General features: G+C 42.9%; 1 pseudogene; it reads right to left on the bottom strand.

The window, feature by feature from the left end:
* Positions 1-22579: 22579 nt before the first annotated feature.
* LOC104994211 lies at positions 22580-23050 on the bottom strand (annotated as a pseudogene).
* Positions 23051-27616: the final 4566 nt, after the last annotated feature.

Consider the following 27616-nt stretch of genomic DNA (forward strand, 5'->3'; position numbering starts at 1 on the left):
CCTCTTCTTTCAGATCAGCCATGGGCTAATCTGATCTTGTACAGTTCTGACAGGCTCTGCTCACCTTTTTCCTTCATTCTCACAGACCTCTGGGTGTCTTTGTGAACTGGCCTTGAAAAAGTTTTACAGACTCCACAGTCTAGATTTTCTCTGCCAATTCTCTGTTTGCTTGTTATGTTGCAAGAATGTGACCCAACAGCCTCCACACCCCATGACTCAGCCTCTGTCTAATGAGCGGTGTGTTCCGGGCCTTCCTGGGCCAGCATCTCCTCTAATGAAGGCCAGGTGCTGCCCAGGCCGCCAGTGCCTGAGCCAAGGTGGGAGTCAGAAACACTCCCCACAGGTGAGCAGAGGGAAAGGGACGGTGAATTCCAGTTTGTTCTACTCCCTATCACTGAAGCCACTCTTGGCCCTTCCCCAGCACAGCCTGGAAGGTGCAAATTAAAGGTTAAGAAGAACTTTCGTTGTGAGATCCATTTTGAAGGGGACTGGCAGAGGGCTATTTCTCTCTCTCTTTTCTTTTAAATAAATTCTTATTGCTTTGTGGTGTTATGTTAGTTTCTGCAGTACAGCAAATTGAATCAGTTATACATGTACATATATCCCCTCTTTTTTAGATTTCCTTCCCATTTAGGTCACCACAGAGCACTGAGGAGATTTTCCTGTGCTATATAGTAGGTTGGCATTAGTTATCTAATACACAGTAGTGTGTATGTAAATCCCCATCTTCCAGTTTATCACAGCTCCCTTTTCCCTTAGTACCCATAAGTTTGTTCTCTACATCTGTGTCTCTATTTCTGCTTTGCAGTTAAGTTCATCTGTATCATTTTTCTGAATTCCACATATAAGTGATATTGTATGATAGTTGTTTTCCTCTTTCTGGCTTACTTCACTCTCTGTGACAGTCTCTACGTCTATGGAGACTCCTCAAAAAACTAAAAATAGACCCACCATATGACCCAGAAATCTCACACCTGGGCATATACCCAGAGAAAATGATAATTCAAAAAGATACATGTACCCCAGTATTCTTTGCAGCACTATTTACAATAGCTAGAACGTGGAAGCAACCTAAATGTCCATTGGCAGAGGATGGATAGAGAAGATAGAGCACATATACATGATGGAATATTCAGTTCAGTTCTGTCGCTCAGTCATGTCCAGCTCTTTGCGACCCCATGGACTGCAGCAGGCCAGGCCTCCCTGTCCATCACCAGCTCCCGGAGTTTACTCAAACTCATGTCCATTGAGTCGGTGATGCCATCCAGCCATCTCATCCTGTCATCCCCTTCTCCTCTCGCCTTCAATCTTTCCCAGCATCAGGGTCTTTTCAAATGAGTCAGCTCTTTGCATTAGGTGGCCAAAGTATTAGAGTTTCAGTTTCAACATCAATCCTTTCAATGAATATTCAGGACTGATCTCCTTTAGGATGGATTGGTTGGGTCTCCTTGCAGTCCAAGGGACTCTCAAGAGTCTTCTCCAACACCACAGTTCAAAAGCATCAATTTTTTGGCGCTCAGCTTTCTTTATAGTCCAACTCTCACATCCATACATGACTACTGGAAAAACCATAGCCTTGACTATATGGGCCTTTGTTGGCAGAGTAATGTCTCTGCTTTTTAATATGCTGTCTAGGCTGGTCATAACTTTTCTTCCAAGGAGTAAGCGTCTTTTAATTTCATGGCTGCAGTCACCATCGGCAGTGATTTTGGAGCCCAGAAAAATAAAGCCTGCCATTGTTTCCACAGTTTCCCCATCCCCATGAAGTGATGCCATGACCAGATGCCATGATCTTAGTTTTCTGAATGTTGAGATTTAGCCAACTTTTTCACTTTCCTCTTTCACTTTCATTAAGAGTCTCTTTAATTCTTCTTCGCTTTCTGTCGTAAGTGTGGTGTCACCTGCATTACTCAGCCATAAAAGGAAATGAACTTGTGGCTAATTGCATAGTGGCCACCTCTAACTATGGGACAGGCAGTTGATATCCACTTAGGGTTTGTGTGAAGAAGCCTATCTTATTTTCAGCTAATTTGTCTTTGATTTGTGGGGCATTAAATTTTCTGGGAAAAAAAAAAAAACAACATATGACTGTTAAGCTTTGGGGGGCAAACCAGAGAAAATCATATAATTAGCAGCTCAAAGATTCTCAGAATCTGTGTCCAGAAAAAGAAAGAGATGACCGAGAAAAAGAAATCACTGTGCTCTAGAGCTGTGGCAGAAGGCCAGACAGGATAATGGCCACAGAAAGAGATGAATGAATTCAGTTTAAACATATGCCTCTCTTTGGAAAGGAATCGCTTAGGGAAAGCTTATTCATTAATTACTACTCCTACTAAATGGGAAAACTAACTGATTTTACCTTAAATTCTTTTAATGGTAAACTCTTTGTATCAGATTTTTTAAAATTCAGGCCTCCTTGCAAAAATGCAAACACATTTCTGTCTCTGGATGGACTGTAACAAAAGCAGAAGGCTTAAAAATAGTTTTATGAAAAGAGATGAAATCTGAGCACAGTTCATACATTTACCAATGATTTTTCTGTTTGCTGCCAGTTATCTATGAATCATCTGACACAAAACGGTTGGTAGGCTGCTGGAAGGACGTGATGGGCTCTGTCAAGAACTGCACCCTAGTTTGTGGTCAAGTCGGAGACAGAATTTACGTAATACGAGTTTCAGCCAACTAATCCTACCCCACAGGGTGGCTACCCTTCCCCTCCTGAAGGCCCTGGAATGGCCATACCTTGAGCTGGCTCCCGCCCCAGCAGGAAACACAGGTCTCTGGGCCCCTAGTGCCAGAGTGTTGCCTGGTTCCTGACCACACCCATAGATTTGTTTGCTTTCATTTGTTTTGGGGAGGATTTTTAATTTATTTTTTAAAAAATTTTCATTGAAGTATAGTGTTGATTACAATGTTGAGTTAATTTCTTAAAAAAAAAAACTTAAAAAATGATTTATTTCTTTTTGGCTGTGCTGGGCCTTCGTTGCTGTGTGGGCTTTTCTCTAGCTGTGGAGAGTGGGGGCTACTCTCTAGCTGCGGTGGGCAGGCTTCTCTTCACAGTGACTTCTCTTGCAGAGCACAGGCTCCAGGGCGCGGGCTCAGTAGTTGTAGTGTACGGGGTTAGTTGCTCTGTGGCATACGGGATCTTCCTGGATCAGGGATTGAGCCTGTGTCTACTGCATTGACAGGTGGATTCTTTACCACTGAGCCACTAGAGAAGCTCTGTTGTGCTAATTTCTGCTGTACAGCAAAGTGAGTCTGTTACTGTTGTTCATTCGCCCAGTCATGTCCAATTCTTTGCGACCCCATGGACTACAGCACGCCAGGTCTCCCTGTCCTCCACCATCTCCCGGAGTTTGCCCAAGTTCATGTCCATTGAACCAGTGATGCTATTCAACCATCTCATCTTCTGCTGCCCTCTTCTCCTTTTGCCTTCAATTTTTCCCAGCATCAGGGTCTTTTCCAGTGAGCCACCTCTTCACATCAAGTGGCCAAAGTATAGGAATGTCAGCTTCAGCATCAGTCCTTCCAATGAATATTCAGGGTTGATTTCCTTTAAGGTTGACTGGTTGATCTCCTTGCTGTCCAAGGGACTCTCAAGAGTCTTCTCCAGCATCACAATTCAAAAGCATCCATTCCTTGGCTCTCAGCCTTATTTATGGTTCAGCTCTCACATCTGTACATGACTACTGGAAAAATCATAGTTTTGACTATGTGGACCTTTGTCAGCAAAGTGGTGTCTGGTTTTTAATATACTGTCCAGGTTTGTCATAGCTTTCCTTCCAAGGAGCAAGCATCTTTTAATTTCATGACTGCAGTCACCATCTGCAGTGATTTTGGAGCCCAAGAAAATAGTCTGTCACTGTTTCCATTGTTTCCCCATCTATTTGCCATGAAATGATGAAACCAGATGCCATTATCTTAGTTTTTTGAATGTTGAATTTTAAGCCAGCTTTTCACTCTCCTCCTTCACCCTCATCAAGAAGCTTTTTAGTTCCTTTTTGCTTTCTGCCATTAGAATGGTATCATCTGCATATCTGAGGTTATTGATATTTCTCATGGCAGTCTTGATTCCAGCTTGTAACTCATCCAGCCTGGCATTTCGCATGATGTTCTCTGTATATATCCAGTATTTTGGTCATCTGATGAGAACAGCTGACTCACTGGAAAAGTCTCGGATGCTGGGAAAGTTTGAGAGCAGAAGGAGAAGAGGGTGTCAGAGGACGAGATGGCTGGATGCCATTACTGATGCAGTGGACATCAACTTGGGCATACTTCGGTAGATGATGAGGGACAGAGACGACTGGAGTGCTGCAGTCCACGGGGTCACAAAGAGTCAAAAAGAATTGGGCAACTGAACAAAAACCACTCTGCATGTAAGTTAAATTAACAGGGTGACAATATACAGCCTTGTTGTACTCCTTTCACAATTTTGAACCAGTCAGTTGTTCCATGTAAAATTCTAACTGTTGCTTCTTGACCTGCATACAGGTTTCTCTGGAGGCAGGTAGGCTGGTCTTGTATTCCCATCTCTTTAAGAAAATTTCCAGTTTGTTGTGATTCACACAATCAAAGGCTTTTGCGTAGTCAATGAAACGGAAGTAGTTGTTTTTCTGAAATTCCCTTGCTTTCTCTATGATCCAGCAAATGTTGGCAATTTGATGTCTGGTTACTCTGCCTTTTCTAAACCCAGCTTGTATATCTGGAAATTCTCAATTCAAGTACTGCTGAAGCCTAGCTTTAAGGATTTTGAGCATAACCTTACTAGCATGGGGAATGAGCACAATTGTCCAATAGTTTGAATGTTCTTTAGCACCGCCCTTCCATGGAATAAGGATGAAAACTGACCTTTTCCAGTACTGTGGCCACTGCTAGGTTCTCCAAATTTGCTGACATATTGAGTGCAGCACTTTAACACCATCATCGTGGTGTTATTTTAAATAGTATTTTGGTGTTTTAAATGGTATTCTAAATAGCTCAGCTGGAATTCCATCACTTCCACTAGCTTTGTTGGTAGTAATGCTTCCTAAGGCCCACTTGACTTCACACTCCAAGATGCCTGGCTCTAGATGAGTGATAACTCCATCATGGTTATCTGAGTCATCAAGACCTTTTTTGTGGAGTTCTTCTGTGTATTCTTGCCACTTCTTAATCTCTTCTGCCTGTGTTAAGTCTTCTGTCCTTTATCCTGCCCATCCTTGCATGAAATGTTCCTTTGATATCTCCAATTTTCTTGAAGAGATCATTAGTCTTTCCCATTCTATTGTTTTCCTGTATTTCTTTGCATTGCTCATTTAAGAAGGCCTTCTTATCTCTCCTTGCTATTCTCTGAAACTCTCATTCAGTTAGGTGTATCTTTCCCTTTCTCCCTTGTTTTTTGCTTCTCTTCTTTTCTCAGCCATTTGTAAAGCCTTCTCAGACTACCACTTTGCCTTCTTGCATTTCTTTTTCTTTGGGATGATTTTGGTCACTGCCTCCTGTACAATGTTGCAAACATTTGTCTATAGTTCTTCAGGTACTGTCTATCAGATCTCATCCTTTGAGTCTATTCATCACCTCCACTATATAATTGTAAGGGATTTGATGTAGATCATACTTGAATGGCCTAGTGGTTTGCCCTACTTTCTTCAGTTTAAGCCTGAATTTTTCTGTAAGGAGGTGATGATCTGAGCCACAGTCAGTTCCAGGTCTTGTTTTTGCTGACTGCATAGAGCTTCTCCATCTTTGGCTGCAAATAATGTAATCAATCTGATTTCAGTACTGACCATTTAGTGATGTCTATTTGTACAGTCGTATCTTGTGTTGCTGGAAAAAGGTGTTCCCTACGACCAGTGCCTTCTCTTGGCAAAACCCAGTTAGCCTTTGGCCTTCTTTGTTTTGTAATCCAATGCCAAACTTGCCTGTTACTCCGGGTATCTCTAGACACTCTACTTTTGCATTCCAATCCGCTATGATGAAAAAGACATCTTTTTTTGTGTTAGTTCTAGAAGGTCTGGAAGATCTTCATAGAATTGGTCAACTTCAGCTTCTTTGGCATCAATGGTTGGAGCATAGACTTGGATTACTGTGATGTTGAATGGATTGCCTTGGAAATGAACTGAGATCACTCTGTCATTTTTGAGATTGCACCCAAGGACTGCATTTCTACTCCTTTGTTGATTATGAGGGCTACTCCATTTCTTCTATGGGATTCTTTTCCACAGTAGTAGATATAATGGTCATCTGAATTAAATTTGTGCATTCCTGTCCATTTTAGTTCACTTATTCCTAAGATGTTGATGTTCACTTTTGGCAATTCTTGCATGACCATGTCCAATTTACCTTGATTCATGGACCTAACATTCCAGGTTCCTATGCAGTATTGTTCTTTACAGCATCGGATTTTACTTACCACCAGAAACATCCATTGCTGAGTGTCATTTCCGCTTTGGCGCAGCTGCTTCATTCTTTCTGGAGCTATTAGTAATTGTCCTCTGCTCTTCCCCAGTAGCATATTGGACACCTTCCAACCTGAGAGGCTTATCTTCTGGTGTCATATCTTTTTGCCTTTTTATACTATTCATGGGGTTCTCATGGCAACAATATTGGAATGGGTTGCCGTGAGTCAACTCTTCACATCAGGTGGCCAAAGTATTGGAACTTCAGCGTCAGTCCTTCCATTGAATATTCAGTCCTTCCATTGAATATCCAGGATTAATTTCCTTTAGGATTGACTGGTTTGATCTCCTTGCAGTCTAAGGGACTCTAGGAGTCTTCTCCAACACCACAGTTCAAAAGCATCAATTCTTCAGCATTCAGCTTTCTTTATGGTCCAACTCTCACATCCATACATGACTACTGAAAAAAAAACATACCTTTGACTATACAGACCTTTCTCAGCAAAATAATGTCTCTGCATTTTTTTTAATTAAAAAATTTTTTTTAATTCAAAAAATTTTTTTAATTATTTGTTTCAATTGGAGGCTAATTCCTTTACAATATTGTAGTGGTTTTTGCCATACATTGACATGAATCAGCCATGGGTGTACATGTATCCCCCGTCCTGAACCCTCTCCCACCTCCCTCCCCACTATCTAGGTTGGTCATAGCTTTTCTTCCAAGGAGCAAGCGTCTTTTAATTTCATGGCTGCAGCCACCATCTGCAGTGATTTTGGAGCCCAAGAAAATAAAGCATTCCACTGTTTCCATTGTTTCCCCATCTATTTGTCATAAATGATAGGATCGGATGCCATGATCTTAGTTTTTTGAATGTTGCATTTTAAGCCAGCTTTTTCACTCTCCTCTTTCATGTTCATCAAGAAGCTCTTTGGTTCCTCTTTGTTTTCTGCCATAAGAAGTATGTCATCTGCATATCTGAGGTTATTGATATTTCTCCTGGCAATCTTGATTCCAGCTTGTGCTTCATCCAGCCCGGCATTTCGCATGATGTATTCTGCATATAAGTTAAATAAGCAGGGTGACAACATACAGCCTTAACGTACTCCTTTCGCCATTTGGAACCAGTCTGTTGTTCCATGTCTGGTTCTAGCTGTTTCTTCTTGATCTGCATACAGATTTCTCAGGAGGCAGATAAAGTGGTCTGGTATTCTCATCTCTTCAAGAATTTTTCAGTTTGGTGTGATAAAATCACTGCAGATGGTGACTGCAGCCATGAAATTAAAAGACACTTACTCCTTGGAAGGAAAGTTATGACCAACCTAGATAGCATATTCAAAAGCAGAGACATTACTTTGCCAACAAAGGTTCGTCTAGTCAAGGCTATGGTTTTTCCAGTGGTCATGAATGGATGTGAGAGTTGGACTGTGAAGAAGGCTGAGCGCCGAAGAATTGATGCTTTTTTTTTTTTTTTTTTTTTTTTTTTTTTAGAATTGATGCTTTTGAACTGTGGTGTTGGAGAAGACTCTTGAGAGTCCCTTGGACTGCAAGGAGATCCAACCAGTCCATTCTGAAGGAGATCAGTCCTGGGATTTCTTTGGAAGGAATGATGCTAAAGCTGAAACTCCAGTACTTTGGCCACCTCATGCAAAGAGTTGACTCATTGGAAAAGACCCTGATGCTGGGAGGGATTGAGGGTAGGAGGAGAAGGGGACGACAGAGAATGAGATGGCTGGATGGTATCACTGACTCGATGGACGTGAGTCTGGGTGAACTCTGGGAGTTGGTGATGGACAGGGAGGCCTGGCGTGCTGTGATTCATGGGGTCACAAAGAGTCGGACATGACTGAGTGACTGAACTGAACAGAGTCAAAGGCTTTAGCAAAGTCAGTGAAGCAGAGTAGATCTTTTTCTGGAATTCTCCTGCTTTTTCTATGATCCAACAGATGTTGGCAATTTGATCTCTGCTTCCTCTGCCTTTTTCTAAATCCAGCTTGAACATATGGAAGTTCTCGGTTCACATACTGTTGAAGCCTGGCTTAGAGAATTTTGAGCATTACTTTGCTATCATGTGAAATGAGTGCAGTTGTGTGGTAGTTTGAACATTCTTTGGCATTGCCCTTCTTTGGGACTAGAATGAAAACTGACGTTTTCCAGTCCTGTGGTCACTGCTTAGTTTTCCAAATTTGTTGGCATCTTGAGTACAACACTCTAACAGCATCAGTTTTTATGATTTGAAATAGCTCAGCTGGAATACCATAGCCTCCACTAGCTGCTGGATCATATGGCAATTCTATTTTTAGTTTTTTGAGGAACATCCATAGTGTTTTCCATAGTGGCTGCACCAATTTTCATTCTTACCAATGGTGTACAAAGGTTCTCTTTTCTCCACATCCTCTTCAGCATTGATTATTTGCAGACTTTTTAATGATGGCCATTCTGACCAGTGTGAGGTGGTACCTCATCATAGTTTTGATTTGCTTTTCTCTAATAATTAGCAATGATGAGCATCTTTTCCTGTGCCTGTTGGCCATCTGTATGTCTTCTTTGGAGAAATTTCTATTTAAGTCTTCTGCCCATTTTTTGATTGGGTTGTTTTTTGTTGTTATTGAATTGTATGAGTTGTTTTTATATTTTGGAAATTAGACCCTTATCAGTAACATGATTTGCAAATAGTTTCTCCCATTCCATAGGTTGTCATTCCATTTTGTTTATGGTTTCCTTTGATGTACAATAACTTATAAGCTTAATTAGATCCCATTTGTTTATTTTTTGCTTTTATTTCTATTGCCTTGGAAGATTGACCTAAGAAAACATTGGTACAATTTATGTCAGAGAATGTTTTGCCTATGTTCTCTTCTAGACATTTTATGGTGTCTTGTATTTAAGTCTTCAAGCCATTTTGAGTTTATTTTTGTATATGGCATGAGGTTGTGTTCTAGCTTCATTGATTTACATGCACCTGTCCAAATTTCCCAACACCACTTGCTGAAGAGGAAATTTTTGTTTTGATAAAATTTCAGTTTTACAGAAAAATTGCAAGAAGAGTACAAGGAGCTACAATCTTTGATCCATTTGTTTGCATTTTTGTCTTATTTACATTCTGGTTCATGTTCTCTCTTGCTCTGTCTCCCCCCATTTTAAAAAGCAAGTTGGAGACGTGGTGTCCCTTTACTCCTAAATACTGCAGTGTGCATTTTCCAGCAAGATGTTCTCCTACTGAGCACAGTTCAGTGAACACAATCAGGAAATCAAGCACTAACAGTACTACTATCAGAGAAGGAAATGGCAACCCACTCCACTATTCTTGCCTGGAGAATCCCATGGCCAGGGAAGCCTGGTGGGCTGCTGTCCATGGGGCTGCACAGAGTTGGACATGACTGAAGCGACTTGGCAGCTGCAGCAGCAGCAGCAGCAGCAGCAGTATTACTATCTGTTTCATCAATTGTTCCCAAAATATCCTTACTTTCCCCCTCCCCCTGAGTCCAGGATTACATCCAAGATAATGTACAAAATTTAGTTGTCAATCTATTTATTTTCCTTTATTTTGGAACATTACTTCAGCTTTTCTTTTTGTGTCTTGACCTTAATATTTTAAAAGAGTATGAGCCAGTTATTTTGTAGAACATCTTTCAATCTGGGTTTGTTTCATATTTCCTCATGATTAGATTCAAGTTATACATTTTTGACAGGAATATCACAGAATTAGTGGTGTGTCCTTTCCCAGTATTCCAATCCCAGATACATGATATTAAATATTGGTTTATACCAATATAGCAATGTTATGGCTCAATGACCTGAAGTGGTTTCTGCTACTGTGAAGTTATTATTTTTTTCCTTTGTAATCAGTAAGTAAGTGAGGAGCATACTTTGCAATTCTGTAAACTATTCTGTCTTTTTGTCAGACTTTTACCTATCAGTTTTCTACCTCAATGAGGGCCCCATTAAGCAGGGCTCTGAGTCCTTTCAACATGATTCTTTGAGTATTTCTTTGGGGCTTCCCAGTTGGCTCAGTGGTAAAGAATCTGTCTGCCAATACAGGAAACACAGGAGATGCAGGTTTGATCCCTAGGTCGGGAAGATCCCCTAGAGGAGGGAATGGCAATCCACTCCAGTATTCTTGCCTGGAGAATTCCATGGACAGAGGAGCCTGACACACTGCAGTCCATGGGGTCACAAAGAGTTGGACACGACTGAACAGTCATGCTTGTTGGCTACCTTACCTTTGTCATTTTGGTGTTCTGTCATATTTGTTCATTTACTTATTACTTTATTTATTTGTTTGTTTGGCTGGTCTTAGCTGCTGCATGTGGGATCTTTGTCATGTCACTTGAGATCTTTCATTGAGGGAATGGACTGTCTGGTTGTGGCGCCTGGACTTGTTTGCTCCATGCTCCATGGCATGTGTGATTAGTTCTCTGATCAGGGATCAGACACACAGTCCCTGCATTGCAGGGTGGATTCTTAACCACTGGACCACCAGGGAAATCCCCATGTATTGATTTATCAAACCTTCGTCCCCTGCATTGAAAGGCATGTTCTTAACCACTGGAGTACTAGGGAAGTCCCTTAATATTATTTATTCTAATGTGAGATTATATCAGATTGGGCCAATGGGAGCCCCATTCAGCTGCCTTCTGAGTCCTTTCAACATGATTCTTTGAGTATTTCTTTACTTTTTGGCTCAGTTCTAGGCTCATCCTTTACTTTTCCTGTCCTCAACCCTGGAGTAAGTCACTTCTCAAGGATTCCTGGTTCCTTCATTGGGGAATGGTATTTAGAAACCAAGATCTGGGAGTTAAATTATTTGTTCCTACTGTATCATTTCTTTTAGTCCCTTTTAGCAGACAGAAATAGATTTTCTTACCTATATATAAACACAGAAATAGAGGCATAGATATATATTAGAAATATAGTGTGTGTGTGTGTGTGTATATATATATATATATATATATAGAGAGAGAGAGAGAGATATTAGACATAGATATATAGTTATACTGATAACCCCAGTTCCAATGCAAAAAACGCCTTTTCTGTATCTGTAATTTTTTTCCCCAACAGCTGGAAGTCTATCTCCCATTTACCTCATGCCCAAGAATATACAGATTGTGGTTTTAGAATTGCTAATTCCTAGCACTGCTAAAAGTAAACCTAATTAGGGTTTGATTTGTTTACAATTTTTTAGGTAAAAGTTGCTGCTGCTGCTGCTGCTAAGTTGCTTCAGTTGTGTCCGACTCTGTGCGACTCCAGAGACGGCAGCCCACCAGGCTCCCCCGTCCCTGGGATTCTCCAGGCAAGAATACTGGAGTGGATTGCCATTTCCTTCTCCAATGCATGAAAGTGAAAAGTGAAAGTGAAGTTGCTCAGTCGTGTCCAACTCCTAGAGACCCCATGGACTGTAGCCTACTAGGCCCCTCCATCCATGGGATTTTCCAGGCAAGAGTACTGGAGTAGGGTGCCATTGCCTTCTCCGAGGTAAAAGTTACATACACTGAAATGAACAAATCCTAAGTATGCAGTTCAACAGCTTTTGACAAATAGGTACGCCCATGGAACCCACACTTCTTTCAATAATGGTACAATCATCTCTATGTGCTCAGAAAGTTCCGTCGAGTTTCTTCCCAATTAGTCCTCCCACCACCTGAGGCAACCAGTGTTCCTGCATTTTGCTTAGTCTGAAGACATCAGCTGATTCCTGCATTTTGCTTAGTCTGAGGACATTAGCCTCTTGGTTTTGAGCCCCTGTCTTTATCCTGTGCTCTTCTCCCGCTCTGAGTCTCATGCCACCTCAGTGCCTGGACTGAGAGGTTCTCATATGTGCTCTTCCTTAGCAGTCCCTCTAGTCTTTCAATTTCTTGGTGCCAATGAATCTGCCGCTTCTGTGGAGTAGATGCTGATTCAGTTCCTGCACTAATTTATATTCTTCATTCCTTCTGGATTTTTGACCTTGCTCCAAAGGATGTCTGGCCTGGAATGTGTTTCCAGGACAATACAATTTATGAATGATAGTTTCAATAAAAGGCTCCACACCCCACACTTGGCAATATATCTCCCTGGCTGATCCTGCTCGATGCCTGGATTCTTAGGCACACCTATTCCTCTGTTCCTAAATCTTGCTTCCTTATTCCAGTTGGGTGACAGTCACAGTTCTCCCTTCACAGTGACAGCCAGAGCCAACAGCTGGTGAGGCTTTTCTCACAAGGGTACCTTGTGAGCATGACTGTGATAGACAGAAACCACGTATCCTGTGGGTGTTTAGTAAATGTGAAACCGCTCAGCCCACCACTAAGACATGGCAACTGGCCAGAGTCAGGGGCATAGTCAGAGAAGGTGGATGGACCCTGTGCACCCTGTAAATGTGTAATGAATAACTCCCTTTCAGTAGTACTCAGCCTAGCCAGATCTATAGTGTGTAGGATGGAAACTAAGGTGAGGCCCCAGAACCAGAAAGTCACACTTGTATTAATATTAAGCAAACAGTGAGGCTGTAATAGCTCATTTTCCAGGCTCCCTAATGAAAAGAGTTAGTGTGATACAATCATAAGGGCTTCTGAAAAGGCTCTTTCACATGAAGGTACTTAGCTCCACCCTTCATGTTGGCCCTTGATTATATTAGCAGTTTAATAAGCAGTTGCTTGTTTGGATTTTTGTGTGCTTGGATTTCCCCAAGCAGGGCTAGAAGCTTCTTGAGGGAGATGACAGTGTTGTGCATTTTTCTGTTTTCCTCTTGCCTCAGCACCAGCTCCTGGTCAGGTGACAGGATGTGTTCAGTAGATACTTCTGTATTGAACTGAGTCTTCTTAGTGTTTTGTTGAAAGTTTTAGTATCATTTTCGTTTTGAAGGATTTGTTAACAAAAGAAACCACTTGTTACACACACAATAAGCAATTTCAATATCTAACAGGGGATTATTTGACCTAATCTCAATATACAGTCATTAAAAGAAAATAAATAGAAATAATAGAGAGAGGTAATAGTGTGTACATCACCAAATTGGGCTGAAACCTACATTCAGAATTTAGTAGCACTGAGAACAGCAGTCTGGAGTCCCAGTTGGGAAAGGGTGGGTCCCAGGCAACGTGTCTACCCCATGCGTGAAACTATAGGTTGCCGCTTTGGGGGCTGCCACTTATAAGCTCAGGTTGCAAACTGATATCATCATTAGTTTGTGTGCAAAACTGCAGCTCTGGTTTAACTGTTACAATGCTGTTTATTTAACCTTGTGAGTTATAAGACTTCTTAGACCCCAGGGGGCTGGTCAGGCCTCCAGGAGCTTAAGGATTCCTAGTCCTACTCCCTTGCTTATCTAAGTGTCACCTGACTTGTTGGTAATGATTGGTATGCTTGCAGACAGGCATGTAGTCCAGGCAAGGTCCAGGCAAGGTCAGAAGTCCGTCAGAGGCCTGCTCCTCTACTTCTGAAACCTGAACAAGACTACCTCCATTTTAATTTCCCTAACTTGACTTAGTCACCTTCGTGAGGTCTTCTTTCCAGTGCATCCCAGTTCCCAGTGTAGTATCAAGCACAGAATAGGCATTCAGATTGGCTGAATAAATCATGAGCTAATTCCATTAAAGATGTTACTGAATCAAAGTATCATTCCTTTTAGGAGTCTTCATTTTTTGGAGAGGACAACAATGAAGGGGCAAATGCTTAATAACTCAAGTGGAAGTAATCTCATAGTGGAATTACAGGATAGCATAAAGGGGTCATTATATTCTGCTGATGGACCCCTTTTGCTGCTTATCTTTCTTGAGTTTTCTCTCCTATTCAATTTTTATTTGATTCTTTTGGCCCATCAGCAAATTGACTGTCACAGCTTCTTCTAAGGGGCCTTGTAGACACCAGAATCTCCTAGTGGTAAAACTTCTAAAGCTTTCTGCTTTTATCCCTGCTAGCAGAGAAGGCAATGGCACCCCACTCCAGTACTCTTGCCTGGAAAATCCCATGGACGGAGGGGCCTAGTAGGCTACAGTCCATGGGGTCACTAAGAGTCGGACACGACTGAGCGACTTCACTTTGACTTTTCACTTTCATGCATTGGAGAAGGAAATGGCAACCCACTCCAGTGTTCTTGCCTGGAGAATCCCAGGGACGGGGGAGCCTGGTGGGCTGCTGTCTATGGGGTCGCACAGAGTCGGACACGACTGAAGCGACTTAGCAGCAGCAGCAGCAGCAACACTGTAGAGGTTGACACCAACAGGCAGGCAGCCAGTGGCTCTGTAGAGCTATATCCCCTTCTCGTCGGGTGACATACATTCTGGGCCTTGGTTCCAACTCTTTTGCTCTACATCTGCCATGCCTACCAGTGCTGACCTGACCTCATTCAAGCTCATGTGTCTTACTGAGATGATCTTAATTCTCTGCTTCCTAATGAGTCTACCTGCGGCTGGTTCTGATAAGATGGAAAGTCATTTGGCCCTCATCTCAAATTTATGGTTAGCCTCCTACTGGGTCCACTACGCAACCCTCTAGTCATTATATGCAGGACAAGGCCAGGGAAACAGGCCATTCAGAACCCCATGTAGAACTCTAACCAGATGAGCTGGACTGGGCCACAACTGAAGTGGGCAGTTTCACTTTGATCCAGTCAATGGTTTTCTGTCAGCCTTGGCTTCAAGTAGAGTCATCTGGGAAAACTTAAAAAAATTCTCATGTCCAGGCCCCATCTCCTGAGCTTCTGATTTAGTTAGATTGGGATATAGCTCAGTTGGTAAAGAATCCCCCTGCAATGCTGGAGACCCTGTTTCGATTCCTGGGTCAGGAAGATCCTCTGGAGAAGGGATTGGTTACCCACTCCAATATTCTTGGGCTGCCCTTGTGGCTCAGCTGGTAAAGAATCTGCTTGCAATGTGGGAGACCTGGGTTTGATCCCTGGGTTGGGAAGATCCCCTGGAAAAGGGAAAGGCTACCCACTCCAGTATTCTGGCCTAGGAAATTCCATGGACTGTATAGTCCATGGGGTCACAAAGAGTCTGACACGACTGAGTGACTTTCACTCACTCACTCAAAGGCCTGAACATGTTTATTCTTTCTTATGATGAGCTTTTATATAAGTGCTATTGTAACCAAAAAAAGGCCATCACTAGTACATTTGAATTTATTATTACAAATTTTTGTTATAAATTTTGATTGTTGTGCAGTGTTCCATGGAGCACATGTGTTTTACCAATCACCTGCCATTGTTGACCATTTAGTTTGTTTTCAAGTTTTAACTATTATCAAAAGGAAACATAATGAAAGCAATCTTCCTATGCATTTTCCTATTTGAGGCATTTTGTATTTCATTAGAAGAAATTCCCAGAAGTTTTATTACTGGATAAAATAGTATGAAAATATTTTAGACTCTTGATATTGCCCAATTGCTCTTTGAAAGGCTCTTAACCAATTTGCACTCATTCCAGAATGGATGAAATTTTCCATTTTACCCAGCATGGGCCACTTGCTAATGTAACAAAGCATTTATTCTTTATTTCAATGTGTGTGTCTATATTTGAGGCTTATATTTTAAGAAAACCTCCCCAAGAGAACAGCAGTAGTCTTGACTAAAAGTTGGCCAAGCGCTGAGTCCCTTTTCTTTGGCCCCAGGAGAGCTTGTGCTCTGATGGCAAAGGCCCAGGAAAAGAACCCCAAGGAAATATGCACTAAAGAAAAGAGGCCTCTCTGCTAAGGCCTCAGGCCAAATGGGCACCTCCTAGGGAGGGGCCCTTCTCCTCCGCCTGCCTTGGGTTGGAAGTGACCCAAAGAGAACCGAAAGCACATGACTCCAAAGAGAAAAAACAGGAGAAAAATCTGTTATGCATATCCAGGAGCTGGGAGTCTCTGCCAAAATTCTGGGTGAATCTACTCCCCAGTCCTTGATTCTGACTCATAGAAGCCTCTGGCTGTGCTGACCACTCCCAGCAGATCTGCCTCCTTCATACCCCACCCCTGTAGCCTTGGCTTTTTTATTATTTTTTTTAAATTGATGCTATGTATTTATCTTTTCTTTGGCTGCATGAGATCTTAGTTGCAACATGCAGAATCTTCGTTGTCATGCAGGATCCTTCTCTTCGGGGCACAGACTCTCTAGATGTGGCACACAGGCTTAGTTGCTCTGTGGCATGTAGGATCTTAGTTTTCTGACCAGGGATCGAACCCATGTGCCCTGTATTACAAGGCAGATTCTTCACCACTGGACTACCATGGAAGTCCCCGCCCTGGCTTTCTAGATTATTTTTTTTTAATCGCTAAAGAGCTACTGCTGCTGCTGCTGCTAAGTTGCTTCAGTCGTGTCCGACTCTGTGCCACCCCATAGACAGCAGCCCACCAGGCTCCCCCGTCCCTGGGTGTTGGGGGCCAGAGTGAGGTACTCCGCCCGTGACAAAGGTCATGAGGAAGGAGGCTCGACATATGCAAAGGTGGGATCGAGCCTCAGGAGTCCCCCTGGAAATCCTCGAGCATCTACCCCCATAACCAGAGCCTGCCTACTTTACTACTTTGTGCTCTCACCTACATCTCTGACTTTACGGGGGGCTGTCCCCCACCACCTCTTTCGGAGAAGGAGTTAACTTAGAGCTCCAGTTAATAAAAACTTCTGGGCATGACAAGAGTGTTTTAACCTACAAACTCCTCTGAAGGTTCTCTGGCCTGCCTGACAGGCTTGTCTGGCCACATGTGATTGCTCACAGCCTCCCAACTGTGAGAGGCATGAGATGCTTTAAACCTTCTAAAAACAGGTTCCTTAGAAAAGTTAGAAAACTATTAGTATAAATATAATGGGCTGACTAGAAATTGTATTGGTGAAGGGTTTTTCATTTGTTGAGCCAATGTTTGTTGCTGAGACTCCACATCCCCTGCCCTTACACATGTTAATGAATATATAGAAGAAATAAGTTTTAACCTTTGATATTAATCACGTTAGACCTTAGGCTAAGTAAATTCTTTCCTTAACTAAAACCCACTATACCCTCACCCTATAGGAATGTAACTTTATTTGGGTGGTGTCTGTTTTAAGAATAATCACCCCTGGAGAAATAAGTGTCCTGGTTGACTAACTGTTGTCACAAGGAGAGGGTCATAAATTGTCAGTAGGCCCCCTGGCCAGAAGATGATGTAACACCCCTAAGACCTCTGTATACATTTGTATGAAGCACCTGACTTTGATAAAAGTCAGGACTGCTGACCCCGCGTGACTTTTGCATAACATCTCAGTGTATAAAAGTAGACCACGGAAAATAAAGAATTGGGATCAGTTTCTCGAAATACTGGTCTCCCCATGTCACTCTCTCTCTCACTCGAGCTGAGTCTCCATCTGGAGCGCGGAACCCGCCATGCTTACTAATTATGCCTGGGCTTCTAAGATCCGACCGGGGAGGCCTCAGTGTCTCCTCTCCTTCAGGAGAATGGAAGGACGCCTGCGGCCTACATAAGTGGTGCAAACTCCTTGTCTTGAAGTTTTATTGGTCTCCCGCGTAAACCAAGCTACTCAGCGTCTTTTCTCCACTGAATTTTCCTACTGAGATATCCTCATTCTATTACTCTTTATATCTTTGATAAAATATTTAAATAAATAGGTCGCTGACGCCGTCCCCGCTTCCAATACCCTGGATCAGCTGGGGCTGGACCCCAGCACCTGGGATTCTCCAGGCAAGAACACTGGAGTGGGTTGCCATTTCCTTCTCCAATGCATGAAAGTGAAAAGTGAAAGTGAAGTCGCTCAGTCGTGTCCGACTCTTAGTGACCCCATGGACTGCAGCCTACCAGGCTCCTCCGTCCATGGGATTTTCCAGGCAAGAGTACTGGAGTGGGGTGCCATTGCCTTCTCCGAAAGAGCTACTGGTACAGCATAAATAATAAAAACAGAAATGCCAAATTTGGAACGCTCCCCCTCATCTACTTCAATTCCCTTTCCTAGATGTAACCTGGTGAATGTGCATTCTTCTAGATCATTTACCAATACTGGCATATGGGAGACTATGGGGGTGAGCATACAGGATTTTTAAAATATATACATGGAATCATGCTTTACGTAGTTGTCTCCAGCTTGCCTTTATCATTTAACATTAAAGTGTAGACCGTTTTCTGTGTTAGTTAACGTAGACCTGCCTCGTTCTTTTTCACGGCTGCATGATAACCCATTGTGTGTAACGATAGCATCATTTAACACATTGTGCCATTGGATGCTTTGCCTGCTTCTCATTTTTCTCTGTGATGACAATGCTGCAGTGAATTCCTTTGGGTCCATGTTGCTGTGCCATCTACTGACTTTGAGTGTTGCCACTGCCAGAAAACTCCTGGCTCCAACTATTCATACCCCAGGGTATCTCTGCTCCTCCGGGACTCATTTAGACCCTGGAGGAGCACCACCAGGCTCAGTCCTGACCTCTGCTCTCGCCCTGTTGTTTTGCTGCTGTAGTCGCAGTACACCTTATGGCCCAACTTCCAGAGTCCTGACAACCCCACCACATCAAAGTGAAAGTGTTGGTCATTCAGTTTTGTCCAACTCTTTGCAACCCCATGAACTTTAGCCCACCAGGCTCCTCTGTTCATGGAAGTCGCCAGATAAGAATACTGGAGTGGGTTGCCATTCCCTTCTCCAGGAGATCTTCCCAACCCGGGGATTGAACCTGGCTCTGCCGCATTGCAGGTGGATTCTTTACCATCTGAGCCACCAGGGAAGCCCACCACATCATGGAAAGGTGCAAAAAGTACAGCTAGTGTCCCTCTGACTATTGGGAGGGAAAAAGAAGGCCTGCTTCTCCAAATGCAATCAAGCTGGAGGAGGTATCAAAGTGGTTTTTAAGATTTCCACTCTTACCTCCTGAGATGGAGTGAGAGTCCGAAACAGCAGTAATTATCGACATAGGAGACAGAAGCAGCTGAAGTGGTGTGAGAAACTCTCCAAAGCAGCAGAGGGAGCCAGGGTGTGTGCCTGTGTGTGCCTGTGTGTGTGTTTGTGTGTGTGTGTGTGGCCCTTGACCAAATGTCCTCGGCCCATGGATGAAGATAGCCAATCCTTGATCTAACATGTTGTTGTACTTTTGTCCTTTAAGATTTTCAAGCCTCCTCATCCTGTTAGAAGCAATAAGGGCTGATGAGAAGCAGGCTGTACTCTGGGAAACAGGAAATCTGGTTCCATTTATGAGTTCATCAGGCCCTGCCGTGGAATTTTGAACAGCTTCAGTTTTCTGCCCTGTGTTTTGTGTTTTGAGACTCTCTTGTCTAGAGGTGCCATCTGCATCTTTGGGATGCAGGGGTTAGATTTCTTGTTTTGTTTTCCCTGCAAGGTAGTGCTAGTGTTAAAAGTGAGACAGGCAGGGAAGCTTTGCCATTTGGAGATGTTTGCTGTGTTTGACTTACCCTGCTTGCATGTCTCCTTCTTTTTTCACTTTCTGGACACCCAGAATGAACATATGTTTGTAGTAGTGGAGGCTGGGGATGAACTTCCTGTGTGGCAGCCCTCTTGAAATGTATTTTTGCACGCACAAACCCAAAGGCAGATGTTGACCTGCTCTCTCAACCCTTCGAGAACTCTCTGGGGAATGGTGATGTGGTCACTGTTGGAGTAGAGCAACAAACAAGTCTGCTTTAATCAGGGATGAGCCACATTTGAGCAGTTGTAAAGTTGCTCATGGAAAAGTTATTTAACTTTTTATATACAGCTTGGTGAATTTGTGCAAATTGACACATCTGTCCCACTCAGATAACTACTACCTAGGCCCAGAAGTAGAACATTATCGGCACTCCAGTAGACCCGCGTCCCCGTCCCAGTTACTAGTAGTGGTTTAACCACTAATGTGTCCGACTCTTTGCAATCCCATGGACTGTAGCCCGCCAGGCTCCTCTGTCCATGGACTCAAACCGGGGTCTCCTGCATTGCAGGAAGATTCTTTACCATCTGAGCTAACAGGGAAGCCCAAACCTTTCACTATTTTATATTAATTTTGCTGTTTTGAACTTTATATAATTTGTGAAATTTTTTACATTTTGCATAAATCGTGTTCATTTATTCTCATTATCACATGGAATTCATGATAGAAATATACCGCAGTCTACTTATCCATTCTGTGTTGGTTGGAGTTGGGGTTGGTTTCCCTTTGGGGCCAGTTCACGTTATTCTGCTAGGAACAGTATTGCATGTACTTTCGGTGCCTGTGTGCACGCGTTTCTGCTGTATACATTCCTACAAGTGGAATTGCTGGGTCATGGGGTTTGCATACATTCAGCTTTTAATAGACCTTGGAAACAGCAGTGCTGAGGGTTAGGAATGTAGTTTCGATAGGGGACAGAGCACAGGGCTAAGATCAGGCCCCAGGCATCCAGTCCCCTCCCAGGCTTAAATTATATGGAGCCAGAGCAAATCATTCACCCTCTGTGTTTCCTCAGCTGTAAAGTGGAAATAATCAGTACCTGCTCTGTTCCTTGCTGTGGGTGGGAAAGCCCTCTCTGCAAACTCTCAAGTTGCATGAGTGGAAGCTGTCATTAACATGGAAGCAGGGGAAGGAGGCTTTTAATTATTAATGAGAACTAAAGAACAACTATACTTATGTGAATTTCCATTTCCAATTAAAAATCCAGAGATTAGATTAACTGCTCTGCTAGGCTGAGTGGTTTTGCCAGAGGAGCCTGTAGTATTATTCTCTCAAACCCAGACACAGAGAGTAACCTCCCAAGCCTGCCTCCTCTGAATCTTACCAGAAGATTCCTTACCTGCTTGGAGGTCCAGTGATTTAGTCGCTAAGTAGTGTCCAACTCTTTGCAACGCCATGGACTGTAGCCCACCAGGCTCCTCTGTTCAATGAATTCTCCAGGCAAGAATACTGGATGGGTTGCCATTTCCTTCTCCAGGGGGTCTTCTCCACCAAGGGATCGAATCGAATCTGGGTCCCCTGCAGTGCAGGGGGATTCTTTACCAACTAAGTCATGGGGTCTTCCCATTTCTTCCTCTCGGTCCCCAAACACCTCAACTTCCTCCTTTTCTCTACATCAGCCTGGATTTTCGTTTAGTGTGGTTCTGCCTAACTGCACCAGGGAAGCGAAAGGACATGTGCATTCTACGTCCTCTTGCATTAATTGAACCTCAAGTTTGAGTGATGACAGGGAGGTGCTTTGGTCTCACAGTGAAACTAAAAGTTTACAGGCATTTATTCTATCAAGGTGGTGCTATGCTAACTCAGGGGCTGTAAAAAATAATAATTAATTGGAAGTCATGTCAAAACCTCTTCCATCCTATTGGTTCCCAAGCAGATAGTCACACAAGTAGGTGGCAGTGCCCTCTTCTGGCCAAAGCCAGACTTGCATGGCTGTGGCTAAGGGGAGACGCTTGTGACTGGGGTGCGGGGGCTGGTCGTCCACTTGGGAGCAGGCACATCTCAGGGTTAGTCTTGTGATAGTGGATCACATTTGGGAATCCACCCTCCCTTTCCTCTTCAAAAAGGAAAGATCACAATTATGATAGTTAATTTTATGTGTGGTTAACATTTAAATCGGTACTTTTCTACTCTTATAATGTGAGTGGGCCTTTATCCTTAAGAGCAAATACTGAGGTTTCCCGAAGAAATTCTGCTTCATGGCCACAACAAAGAAACTCTGTGTTTCTAGTCTAAAGATTTTAAATTCAATACTACAACATTAAAACTTTTCCCTGAATTTTCAGCCTGCCCTACAAATTCCAGACTTGTCAGAGCCCACAGTGATGTGAGCCAAATCCTTAAAATAAAACTATGTGTGTGTGTGTGCGCACAGTTGACCCTTGAATAATGTGGAGTTTGAAAAGTAAAAGCATTAGTGGCTCAGTCGTGTCTGATTCTTTGCAACCTCATGCCTGTACCCTCCAGACTCCTCCATCCATGGAATTCTCCAAGCAAAAGTACTGGAGTGGATTGCCGTTTTCTTCTCCAAGGGATCGAACCCAGGTCTCCTACACTGCAGTCAGATTGTGTACTGTCTGAGCCACCAGGGAAGATTAAACTATTATTATGTCGCTAAAGTAAGTTCAATAAATCTTGATAAGTATTTGAAACAGCAAAATTATTCTTTAAAGTCCTTAATATGAGGCTTCCATAAAATTTAATCTTCATCATACAACTTATCATCAATCAACAGTTGTTTGCCTTCTGACAATTTAGAAAAACTTTCACAAGATTATTTAATTGGTCAAAATCTGTTATTTTTTTCTTAATAGTGAAACTTTTATACTTGGAATTAGCCAGCTGGACTCAGCTTAGATGATCCCAATTTTGCAGGCAACATCCAAAGCACCACAGGAGCCAGTCAAACGCATGCCTTCTCCTCCCCATTAGGCCTGACCAAGGTGTTGACCTTGGTGTTGACATCGATGTCAGTGTCGTAGAGCTTCTTCACATCCTGTTTCATGTGGTGCCTGTTGGCCTTGACATCCACAGTGAACACCAGTGAGCTGCTGTCTTCTGTTTCCTTCACAGCTGATTTGGTGGTGAGGGGGAACTTGATGACATAGTGGTCAAGCTTGTTTCTCCTAGGGGCGCTCTTCCAAGGATATTTGGGCTGTCTCCTGAGCTGCAGTGTTTTGGGCCTTAGGAAGGTGAGTTATGTCCAGATCTTTTTTGTGTGTGGCTGTGGGCACCTTTCAACACTGCTTTCTTAGCCTTCGAAGCCTTTGCTTTGGCTTCGGCTTTGGAGCAGCAGGGGCTTGCTTCCTTGCCCTCAGCGCCATCTTCGAGCAGTCAAGATCTGTTTATTTGTTTGTTTTTTTTTTAATTGGAGGATAATTGCTTTACAATGTTGTGTTGATTTCTGACATACATCAACATGAATCAGCCATAGGTGTACATATGTCCCTTACATTTTGAACCTCTCTCCCACCTCCCACCCCTCTCGGTTGTCACAGAGCCCTGAGTTTGAGCGCACTGCATCATATAGCAAATTCCCACCAGCTACTCTCTCAACTCATCCCACCCTCTACTTCACCCACTGTCTCCACAAGTCTGTTCTCTATGTCTGCATCTCTATTCAGTTCAGTTCAGTCACTCAGTCATGTCTGACTCTTTGCAACCCCAGGGACTGCAGCATGCTAGGCTTCCCTGTCCATCACCAACTCCCAGAGCTTGCTCAAACTCATGTCCGTCTGAGTTGGTGATGCCATCCAACCATCTCATCCTCTGTTGTCCCCTTCTCCTCCTGCCTTCAACCTTTTCCAGCATCAAGGTCTTTTCCAGTGGGTCAGTTCTGCACATCCAGTGGCCAAAGTATTGGAGTTTCAGCTTCAGCATCAGTCCTTTCAATGAATATACAGGACTGATTTCCTTTAGGATTGACTGGTTTGATCTCCTTGCAGTACAAGACTCTCAAGAGTCTTCACCAATACCACAGTTCAAAAGCATCCAATTCTCCTGTGCTCAGCTTTCTTTATAGTCCAACTCTCACATCCATACACAACTACTGGAGAAACCATAGCTTTGACTAGACGGACCTTTGTTGGCAAAGTCACGTCTCTGCTTTTTAATATGCTATCTAAATTGGTCATAGCTTTTCTTCCAAGGAGCAAGCGTCTTTTAATTTCATGGCTGCAGCCACCATCTGCAGCATTTCTCTTGCTGCCCTGCAAAGAGGTTCATCAGTACCATTTTTATAGATTCCATATATATTCTTAATGTATATTTGTTTTTCTCTTTCTGATTTACTTCACTCTGTATAACAGTCTGTAGTTCATCCACCTCATTGAAACTGACTCAAATGTGTTCCTTTTTATGGCTGAGTAATGTTCCATTGTATATATGTACACAGCCTCTTTATCCATTCATCTGTCAATGGACATCTAGGTTGCCTCCATGTCCTAGCTATTGTAAACAGTGCTGCCATGAACACTGAGGTACAAGTGTCTTTTCCAATTATGGTTTTCTCAGAGTTTATGCCCAGTTAGTGGGATTGCTGAGTCATATGGTAGTCTTAATTCTAGTTTTTAAGGAATGCCCATACTGTTCTCCATAGTGGCTGTGTCAGTGTACATTCCCTCAACAGTGCAAGAGGATTCCCTTTTCTCCACACCCTCTCCAGAATTTGTAGATTTTTTGATGATGGCCATTCTGACTGGTAAGACCTGTTTTTAAAGTTAGCCCAATGGTTATATTTAGGTGGAGGGATTTTGATTTATATATATAATATATATATGTATATATATTGTATATATATTTATATACAATATACATATACATATATGTATATATATGTATATATATTGTGCTTCCTTCAGTGATTCATCAGAAGGACCCATGAGACCTAGTAGCAGGTTATACTCACTGAGATTTATGATAGCAAAGGTTCAGAGCAAAAGCATCAGGAGGAAGATATGTATTAATGGGATCCAGAGAGAGTCAACCCAGGCTTCCAATGTCCTTGTCTGAGGTCACACAGGAGTACTCTTTCTCTCACTGTTGACTATGGACTCATCTGTGAACTGGCTTTGCCACTAGAAGCCTTATGAATCTCAGAGTCCAAAGTTTTTATGGGAGCTGGTCACATAGGTATATCCTGTTATGCAACCAACCATGACAAGGCAAACTCAGGACCCTAACAATGAAACCAGGTGCAGACCGTCGATTTTTATGTTTGTGCAAAGCAACCTGACAAGCAGGTAATGATATGGTCCATTGCTCCAGGTGTATATAACACACCCATCAATCACTAACAGAAAGAACACTCTAAGGCCACATTCCCAGTGGTTGGGTAAGGGTTAATCATGGGTCCCTTGAATACAGGTAGTGAGTAGGCAACCAGACCTGCTGAGTTAACTCTTTCCTCACAGTCTGTATTTCCTTAAATGTCTATGATTAACCTCTATTATTTAATCAGAAAAGTAACTATTAATATAAAGGCATCCATAGTTAATGATTTTCCTTTTTAGTCATTTAATGATGCTGCTTTGAGATCTCAGTACCTTTCCCTGTAGTCAGCAGAGCTGCTGAGAGAAGTAAAGTTACCCTACTAGACACTTCCTGGATGGCCAGCAAAGCCTTCATACTCTGGGTAAACCATAATAACAGGCTGGGACAGAGCACAGGAGACCTAGAGGGAACCACAGCAATACCTAGTTCAACTTCCCCACCTTAGAGATGAGGCAGTGGGAATACTAAGCAATGAAAGGATTCGCCCAAGGTTCTAATCTTAGGTCTTTCAATTAAAAACCTATCTTCATATTCCTGAAGTGGGAAAAGGCCATGTTTGATCAGTTGCTTCCAATTAACTTGGGCAGAACTGAAGGAGCCCTACCTGAACTAATTGTGTATGGTCCAGTCTCCTTTGGTCTACATAGAGGCTTCCCATCCTTTCCCACCAGCCCCTCCCTTCTCCAGTGGCCCTACAGAAGCACCAGGACTCTGTATCTAGAGCCTTGCCCATGTTATTGGGCCGGTGGTCTGGCTTGGAACCTTGGAAGAGCTTAGTTTCAGCTTTCCTAAAATTTCTCTTTTTTTCCCCGTCAGTGACTCTGCTGTAGTTGGGAGATGGTATCTGTGGTGGCATCTGTCTCTCCGTGAGTGCGTGCTTAGTCACTCAGTCATGTCCAACTCTGACCTCATGGACTATAGCCTGCCAGGCTCCTCTATCCATGGAATACTCCAGGTACGAATACTGGAGTGGGTTGCCATTTCCTCCTTCAGGGGAATCTTTCCAACCCAGGGATTGAACCTGCGTCTCCTGCATTGGCAGGTGGATTCTTTACCACTGAGCCACCTGGGAAGCCCATCTGCCTCACCACTGGGCTGCAAATTCCTTGAAGGCCTCTTGGAATCATGGTATCCAGAGGGTATGATTGTAGGTAGTGAAGTCAAGTAGAGAAGGCAATGGCACCCCACTCCAGTACTCTTGCCTGGAAAATCCCATGGACGGGGGAGCCTGGTGAGCTGCAGTCTATGGGGTCGCACAGAGTCGGACACGACTGAAGCGACTTAGCAGCAGCAGCAGTGAAATCAAGGGTTTGAGTTCTGACTTAGCATCTCCTGGTTTATGTAATCTGAGTGAGTTACTTAATGGAAATAATACTGCCTCCCTTATAAAGTTACTGGGAACTAGTAACTTAATTAGCATAATGTTTACCATTCTAAAATGTTCAATGAAAAGTGAAAATGAAATCGCTCAGTCATGTCCGACTCTTTGTGACCCCATGGACTATAGCCCACCAGGTTCGTCTGTCCATGGGATTTTCCAGGCAAGAATACTGGAGTGGGTTGCCCTTTCCTTCTCCAGGAGATCTTCCCAACTTAGGGATTGAACCTGGGTCTCCCACATTGCAGGCAGATGCTTTACCGTCTGAGCCACCAGGAAAGTCCAAAATGTTCAATCAATGTTGGCTATTATTTTTTTAATAGGTATTACATTTATTTTGGCTCACTCTATTCTCTGATCTTTTTAAACAGTTTTATTGAAGTAATTAAGAGGTAACATACACTGTATATATTTAAAGTATATAATGTTATAAGTTTTAACATGTACACATCTATGAAACCATAATCAAGTTAATGAATAATACATCCATAATCTCCCAGAGTTTCCTTATATCTTTTTTCAATTTAAAATACTTTATTGCTAAAAAATGCTAACTTTCATCTGAGCCTTCAACAAATTGTCATCTTGCTGGTGGAAGGTCTTTCCTTATATCTTTTTGTAATCCATTTATTTCTCCTCAGGCAATCACTACTCTCTTTCTCTGTGGATTAGCTTCCATTCCTTCAGTTCAGTTCAGTTGCTCAATCATGTCCAACTCTGCGACCCCATGAATCACAGCATGCCAGGCCTCCCTGTCCATCACCAACTCCCGGAGTTCACCCAGACTCACATCCATGGAGTCAGTGATACCATCCAGCCATCTCATCCTCTGTCGTCCCCTTCTCCTCCTGCCCTAGTCCCTCCCAGCATCAGGGTCTTTTCCAATGAGTCAACTCTTCGCATAAGGTGGCCAAAGTACTGGAGTTTCAGCTTTAGCATCATTCCTTCCAAAGAAATCCCAGGGCTGATCTCCTTCAGAATGGACTGGTTGGACCTCCTGGCAGTCCAAGGGACTCTCAAGAGTCTTCTCCAACACCACAGTTCAAAAGCATCAATTCTTCAGCGCTCAGCCTTCTTCACAGTCCAACTCTCACATCCATACATGACAACAGGAAAAACCATAGCCTTGACTAGACGGACCTTTGTTGGCAAAGTAATGTCTCTGCTTTTGAATATGCTATCTAGGTAGATCATAACTTTTCTTCCAAGGAGTAAGCGTCTTTTAATTTCATGGCTGCAG

The sequence above is a fragment of the Bison bison genome, unplaced genomic scaffold (genome assembly GCF_000754665.1).
Source record: "Bison bison bison isolate TAMUID 2011002044 unplaced genomic scaffold, Bison_UMD1.0 scf7180017864254, whole genome shotgun sequence".
In the NCBI taxonomy this organism is placed as follows: domain Eukaryota; kingdom Metazoa; phylum Chordata; class Mammalia; order Artiodactyla; family Bovidae; genus Bison; species Bison bison.